This window comes from Amphibalanus amphitrite, unplaced genomic scaffold, assembly GCF_019059575.1.
Source record: "Amphibalanus amphitrite isolate SeventyFive unplaced genomic scaffold, NRLGWU_Aamphi_draft 000016F_arrow, whole genome shotgun sequence".
NCBI classification, from domain to species: domain Eukaryota; kingdom Metazoa; phylum Arthropoda; class Thecostraca; order Balanomorpha; family Balanidae; genus Amphibalanus; species Amphibalanus amphitrite.
Window position 1 is genome coordinate 934,253 of NW_024881512.1, and position 7,773 is coordinate 942,025.

General features: G+C 45.9%; 1 long non-coding RNA gene across 1 annotated transcript; it reads left to right on the forward strand.

The window, feature by feature from the left end:
- Positions 1-1,639: 1,639 nt before the first annotated feature.
- On the forward strand, positions 1,640-7,120 carry LOC122387286. The gene is made up of 4 exons (XR_006257546.1): positions 1,640-1,681; positions 5,250-5,371; positions 5,771-5,857; positions 6,295-7,120. It is a non-coding gene; the product is annotated as an uncharacterized LOC122387286 (long non-coding RNA).
- Positions 7,121-7,773: the final 653 nt, after the last annotated feature.

A 7,773-nucleotide genomic window follows, 5' to 3' on the forward strand; every position in this document is an offset into this window, starting at 1 on the left:
ATCACCGGAGCAGCGCGCCTGTCGTCGTATGGTAATGTGTCAAAAAGGGCCCGAGTTGAGAGTTTAAACTGGAGCTGACTTGTATTCATTTCGATACAGTATGCAATTATTTCGCTGATCTTCTACATGTGAATTCAGAATTGTTTCCTACAATTTAAGAATTCACTGTGCCAGGATAGCGCATTATGCGTCTTCTAGATTAGAATTCCGAAATCGTGTCCAAATGTGTGGTCGTGTAAGCTATTTGCTAAAAATCGAAGGAAGGTTTAGAAATAAATTATCACTTGGTTGCAAACGCTATATGAACGTTGCAAACGTGGCTGGAAAGTGGGAGAGACGGACCGTGTCCATTGGTAATGGTAAAAGTCAAACCTCCTATAGCTATATAAATAATGCGTCCCACGCATTACTCAGTCGGTCCATTACGGTGTGCCTTCTGAGATCATCTCGGTCCGATGGGTGATGACAGACGATTACTGAGAGCGGGTGTCGGATAGAGTGGTTCGTCGGACCGCCGAGTGAGTCAGACGACTGACATGTTCGACGGCATTGGTCAGTCGTGCGCACGGCTGCCCTGCACACAGCGCCAATAGAAACCCAGGCGCGATTTAAGAGACTTATAGGATTTGTGGCCGGCAGTTCATCATAACCTTGTTGAGCAATGAACAGGAACAAAGTGCCCGGTGTCACGCGTCCGATAATAGCATTTAGCTCTTCAAAGCTGCTCGAGTATGGTCAAATTCGCATCACGGATGTTTGTGGAGCGATTTTCTGCCCAGCGCTCTGGAAATCCACAGAACAGAGCCTCCGGGCAGATGATTGTGCGCCCAGCTCCGGACACAAAAGAATGCGTTTAGACGGCTCAAAAGAACGGAAATTGTTCGTGGGAACAGACACATTGTCTTCACCGCGCGAATCCAGCCTTCGACCGCAGTTGTGGTCATTTGGTAATTGAAGGAATGCTAAATGAACGTGAATAAGCGCACCAATTTTTGTGTATGCTACGATAAATGAAAAGTGAATACCTAAAATTGGACATTTTGGGCCATTGTTTATCTTGGTGATCCTTGCCTCCTAATGGAAGTGCTTACATTTATCACTAATGAAAACAATACAATTGTTTTATTTCACGAACTGTGTACATTAGGTACAAGCATTTAAAAATTGCGCTTTAAGTACTTACATGATGTCTCCGGCCCAATCTTACCAAATGCCGTGAATGCGCATTCACGGCATTTGGCAACATTCAGAATTATTCCGCATTCACTTATTCATTCGTTCAGGCAACATTCATAATCATTCACGCTATCAAAATCATTGGACAAGATTAGCTGGATGTAAATAAGAATGATTTGATACCAGTGCACGGCACTGCAGTGCCGTAAACTCCGGCCAGTGCTGCCAAATCCTATTCACGGCATTGGTAAGATTGGGCCCTGGTACGTTTACCGTCTAAGTAGAAAAAAGAAGCTCAAACAATGGAAGGTAATCGAATATTTCCACATCTGCCTGGCTGTGATATCAAATTTGAAATGGTTTTTGAATCTGGAAGACATTCGCAAATTAAAGCACGTGTGTTTTAGCTTTCTGAGAGTCAAGGCGATAACTGAGAGCAATGTCTTTTGCAGTGTTTTGGAAGATAACTTGCAAAAGGTATGTGCGTTCTTGAAACTTCGAAACGGTACGTTGAAGTCAAACTACAAAAGGTGTGCATAATAAATCAGTGTTGAAGCATTAATAGCCCAAAGATTTCACATCACAAGATACACATTCCAGATAAGTATTTGCAATGTGCATTGCGTAGTGTGCATTGTGTATATAGTGTGCGCCTATAACAGCTATCGAGCTATTAACTGATGCACAATGCCCATCTGAACAACATGTAGGTAAATACTTATCTATACACCAAAGCCATGTCCATGTCAAAAGTTCAATAAACTATACCTGCGTGCAAATATCTGGAGGTGTCAACAAGTTGTACAGAGGAGTATGCATACCTACCTAACTATATATCAAACTGCATATTAGCCGTTTTCACGACGGGCTATCCGGCGAATGCACCTAATTTGACCGAATCTGCACCTAATCTTTTTTACAGCAAATATCTTCATTTTATGAATTTATTTCAGTGTTTTGATCGATGATACTCTCTTATAATATGACAAAGGAGGCATATAGGCAATTAGTGCAACCCTAGCTGATAACTTCTAAGAAATACACTGAACCTAATTTGACCAAATCTGCACCTAATCTGCACCAAATGTGCACCCAATGTGTACCGGATGGCCGTAGTGAAAACGGCTAATATATACCTACCTACCTATCAAACCTTCATCGGGCATGAACTTATCGACTGGGCAGGGCCTCGTCTAACATGTTAACTGGGTGGGCCATTGCCTCCCCAGTCGAGCGGATTGCCCCCCCCCCCCCAGTGGCCAACATTTGCCCCCCCCAGTCAAAACGTGAACTTCTCACAAAATTACCTTCTCTGCAATGCGTTTTTGTTAGGAGTCTTATACGGATTTAACGAGAAACATTAAATTATTTGTTCAAAAACTGTTCACATTCCATGACTATGGGAAAAGCCAGAGTTTTGTGATTTATAGAGCTGAGTACCTACTGTGATTCTGTGATTTTGCTACTGTGATTCAAGTAGCAAATTGTCAATTGGCAGCTGACCAGTGACCCAACTCGTGTTTGCGCCCCCCCCCCCCCCCCCCACTCAATCAAACGACCACGGCCCAACACGGATAAGTATGTTTATCACTGTCTGGTGGTGCAATGTGAGGGGGTAACACATTAATCTTAACTCTCGCCCGTATTGGTGATTTTCCAGCCGCGAACTTATAGGGAGAGGGGGGGCGTTGGACCTTGCCCCTTGCCGTTTGGCCCCTGATCGAGCTAGAGCTTCGTGGAGAAAACCACCGTGTTGCCCGTCACGAGAGGAAGTCGATGATACCTCATTCTAAGGTCCTAAGTCATCGGTTGACCTTCCAGGTCAGGTCTATGACCCAAAAGTCGGGAAAATCGCGGGACCTGTTACAACGTCGTAAAGGGTGGCTGTTATGTTTTTTTTCGGGGTGCTGATCACGAATATCATGTTAGTTATGATCATGGATAGTCTTAGATAGATAGACATAGATTATGATCATAGTCTTAATGCATTTAGACCAGGTCGGGTCAGGTCAGATCAGGTCAACCAGTAAGGGTTTTGCCGGGTATTCTTAGTAGGTGGCAACCGCCTCTGGCTCTGACAGCTTCGTAACATGTTACGAAGGCACCAAAACTACTTCGTAAACGTTCAAATGGTTTCTTAACCTTCGCCCCAGTGGGGGGGGCATATGTTACCACCCTGTCGCGTTTTTTGCGTGTAAATAAAAAACCGCGGCGCGGAGCGCCGCGCCGCTTGGGGCAGCTTTTTGTACATCAATTTTGGACAATGTGTGAAATTTTTGACCCCAGGTCATGTCAGGTCAGGTCACCAGGTCAAGTTAACTGACCAAGCCTAAAAAAAAGTTTGCAATCATGTCCAGCCTGCAGTGTTTGTCAGAAAGGTTTCAAACTTGGTGGATTGCATGATGTTATGGACGCCTACAATTTGTATATCTCGGATTTTTTATATCCCTGACCTAAGGTCAGGTCAGTGTCGTGACCTTACCATTATAAGGCAATGGAGAAAAATGAAAATGCCTCTAGATCCGTGTGTACGCATAGGATCAGTCCAAATATTTCAGAATCACAATGATTTAGTCCATTCGTGATGACCAGGGTGTCACTTTTGCTGATAGCCTCTAGAAAGGTCATCCGAGGTCATTTGAGGCTACAAACAGTTCTTTGCCAATAACTCGCGATTGAAAAGAGATAGAACGCTGGGGATGGTCTCATTGTGTTTGTCTTGTTGAGACGCATCGACTGATATGCAACATGACCTTTTCCGGTCAGGTCATGACCTTGACCTGAGGTCAAATTTTCAAGTTGACCTTTCAAGGTCAAATTATAGTTCATTCGACGCGTCTCAGCGAGGGGAACACGATGCTGGCAATAGAAATGTCGTGGCTTTTTATAGTCGAAAGTTATTGTCGAAAAACACTTTTCGTAAAAACAGCTATTTTTGGAGTTTTTGCCCTCTGGAGGCTAAACCGTTGACCTGAGGTCAATATTGATAATGACCTTTTCAAAAGAAGAGTTCAAAAGCTATCGATTGCTCTTCCATGCGTTTTTCTAGCTACCATAGTTCCTGAGATAAATGCATGTTTTCTGAGAAATATAATGACATTTGGCAAATTTTGACCTTTGATGACCTCCAGTGACCCCAATATTGTTCTAAGATGAAAATGACCTAAGTACTTTCAAGCGTACGCATTGAGAGCTATCGACTGCTTTTTACCGCGTCTTCCTAGCCCTCTTAGTTTTTGAGTTAGAGGTGGGTGGTAACATATGCCCCCCCCCCCCCACTAGGGGGCTGAGACCGCCACTGGGGCGCGGGTTAATTCGAGTTCAGCTCCAAAAACTGGCCTAGAATCATGTAAAACTCGAAAAAGTGAACCGAAGTCATCAAAAGTCAATGACCTGACCTGACCTCGCGGTGACCTTGACGCCCACCCTAATGCATGGGAGCAATATCATATCCATGTTTGAGCGCTTGAAACCACGAAAAGACTGCAAACGCGCGGCTAATGCGAGCCGACATACGCCGAATCGCGATTCCGGCCAAATATGGTCTCGAAAAGAAGTCACAGGTCAAAGGTCATTACGGTCAGGGTCATGACATTTTCAGAGTAGGTGTAAAATTGACTAACGCGAGGGTACTGAAAGTTTCGTCGCGGTCAGCCGCTTTTACGTGAGTTATTCGTGAAAAACCGGGGGGTCCATTCGACCCCCCCCCCCCTATACGAGCATGGCTCGGATTGCCTTTTTTGTTTTTTGTTTTGTTGAAAAAAAAATCATGGCCTCAGGGCTGTGACGAAAAACAAGTGGCCTAAATCCGGTGAGAAAACAGGATTTGGGGGTACCCTAGGTTTGGGTCCTTCAGTCTCTGCCCCCCCCCCCCAGTGAAAATTCCTTAGACGAGGCCCTGGGACTGGGGTCAGGGAAGTAACCTGACTGGAGATTGCAAAATGCAACGCGTATCAGCCGAAAATTAATGGAAGGTGTTCGAGCGTTTGCTTTTTCAATGTCTATGGATTAAGTAGCTATTGCCTATGCTAACTATTGCCTGGTCATTCCATGTGCTGTTTTCCTCCTTGCAGAATAAACCCTGCATTTCCTAAAAAACGTATTCAAGACGTGTTCAAATATTCCAGAGCAACTGCAGTCATGGAGTGGCTCGTACCGATAGCATGATATTTTGCTGACATGAACTCAGTACCAGGTATTTTAAGTTCACACGGTTCGTGAGATTCTTGATTTATAAATGTTTGGCCTTGTCTTGGGGCATGTGCGCATTCGAAGCGCATGCCGCATGGTTGAATAGATATGGGTGCATCTGGAAAGTTGTTTTGTTCCGGTGCATGCTAAACCGATAAATGCAGCTGAACATATTCTGTCACTACATGGCCCCTAAACAACAGATGACCATTGCATAGGCCATTCTGTAATGACTAATTAATCTGAATTGGGGTGCTTTTCATGTCTCTGTTGTTCTTCTTAACTTTGTTATTTCGTACAGACAAGAGAAATAAGTGGCGATCATCTGTTCTTTATTGTAACTGAGCTGAAGCCTCAAAAATGATACAAAGATTAAGTCAGTAAAAAGTATCACCTTTTTCAGAAAATGTACAGAACTTTCTTGGCGAAGAAAAGATCAAAGGAATACAAAATACCACCCTGGTGTTTATGATAATACCATTTTGCGCAGGTAAGAACACGGGCAAGTCTTAGATAGGTATATGTACCACCCTAACCGTCTTCGTCGAGACAAATTATTTGAACAAAATAGGTTGGCATTTTTAACGCTGATTAGTCGTCAATTTGGTAATTTGAATACCGTCATATTGTTAAAATTTGTAATTGTTAAAGATGAATATAAAATAGAAATGTAAGACGTCTCTGAAAAATATAAATATAAGACGCTGAGTCATTTCTAGGTATCACTCACTGAAGCACCTGTAAGTGTCACTGACACGCATGTATATCACAGAACTGTCCATTAGGGTCAGAGCCGGCGCGGTGCCGGCCATTAGCCGTCCGTCCGCCGGTCGCCGGTGATTCTGTCATCGTCTCCAGTCACCGTCTCCACCTTTCCCGTCCGGTTATCCGCCCGCTGACCGCGCCGTCCGCCCCGCTCCTCGGCAGGCGTCGTCGCCGGGATCCTGTTCATCGTCCTCTGCCGCCCGTTCCGACGCTACATGGAATCGGTGTTCTTCACGGAGGCGCCCAGCCGCTCGGCCATGCACGTCAGAGGCGCCAGCCTCCGCTAACAGGCGGCCACTCAGCGCCCATCGGCGCCGTCCCAGCCAATTTCATAACAGCGCCGCCGGAGCGCGACACTGCCGCGTCGACATCGATTCGACGAAATCCGCCGAGCGTCGGCGACCGGCGCCAATATGCTACGTGCAACGTGTAAAATTTTAATGCAGAATTCTAATCTCCACTGCCCTTCAGTTCATTAGCCTGATATATCCCCGTGATTTAATACGCTCGACCAATCGTGTGATTCCATTAAAACGTCACGACTTTTGACGCCGCTCATTGGTCCACCGCATATTGGCCCGGAGGGGATAACGCCTGATTACATGTTTCTATGGCAACGGCGCGATAGCGGCAGACGCGGGGAGGCGAAAATCAGCGGCGGCTGCTGGGGAGAAGCAGCGAGACGGGCCGGGCCGGCGGCGCGCGGGGGAGCGCGGCGCTCCCTCAATGCAGGCCGACGAGCCACCGCCTTTTATCGCCGGCAATATTTCACGGTGAAAATAAACGCGCCGCGAGGGGAGGATTTGGCGCGTTTGAATTCGGTAATTTCAGGGCATCGCTTCTCCTTTCGGGGTTGTCGGGACCGGGCTCTTCGCTCGATAGTGCATCGTGGTTTCATTTTGGTCATGGGCTGTCGTCCCTGGAAGTTAGGAAGGTATAAAGTGAATGTCGCCAAATGCCTTATGCCTAAATAAACATAATGAGATGAGCTTGTTACCGATAGCACTGCCCACAAGACATAGCAATGCTAAGACATATAGGGTGGAGACTTCCACTGGCGTCCAACTGGCGTCTAGCTGAGCAGACGTCCAAGTTGGCGTCTAACTTGGCGTCTGTTGGACGGAGACTTCCAAGCTAGCCGCGTCTAAAGTTAGCTGTCGCCAAATAGACACAGCGGCCGTCCAGCTAGATGCGTCTAAGACTTAGACGCGTCTAGCTAGACGCGAAATGGAAGTCTCCACCCATGAATTCGAACAAAATAATGAATTAAGTAGGTACCGTAATACCTATAGGTAATGCAATTTTTAAAGATGAGAAATAACAGCAGCGGATACATTGCTATGCCTATACCTACGTGCGACGTTTAGCAAAGAAACATATTTATAAAATAAACAACTTTTAACATTCTTTGTGCCTAGTATCTACAACCTTGGACACATCACCACATCACAAAACAACATCAACCGTTAGAAGAAGACTTGTCGGCGCTGACAAAAAACACCCATCGCTGGTGATGAGACCGAACTAAATGAGAAGCCGTTGCCATGCCAATTGCTCGTCTGACCACGACCGATCAAAGCCCGTCTCCGTGTCCGCCCGTCTCCGTGTCCAGACTGGCTCAGGGGCGGCGTAAATGGCGCA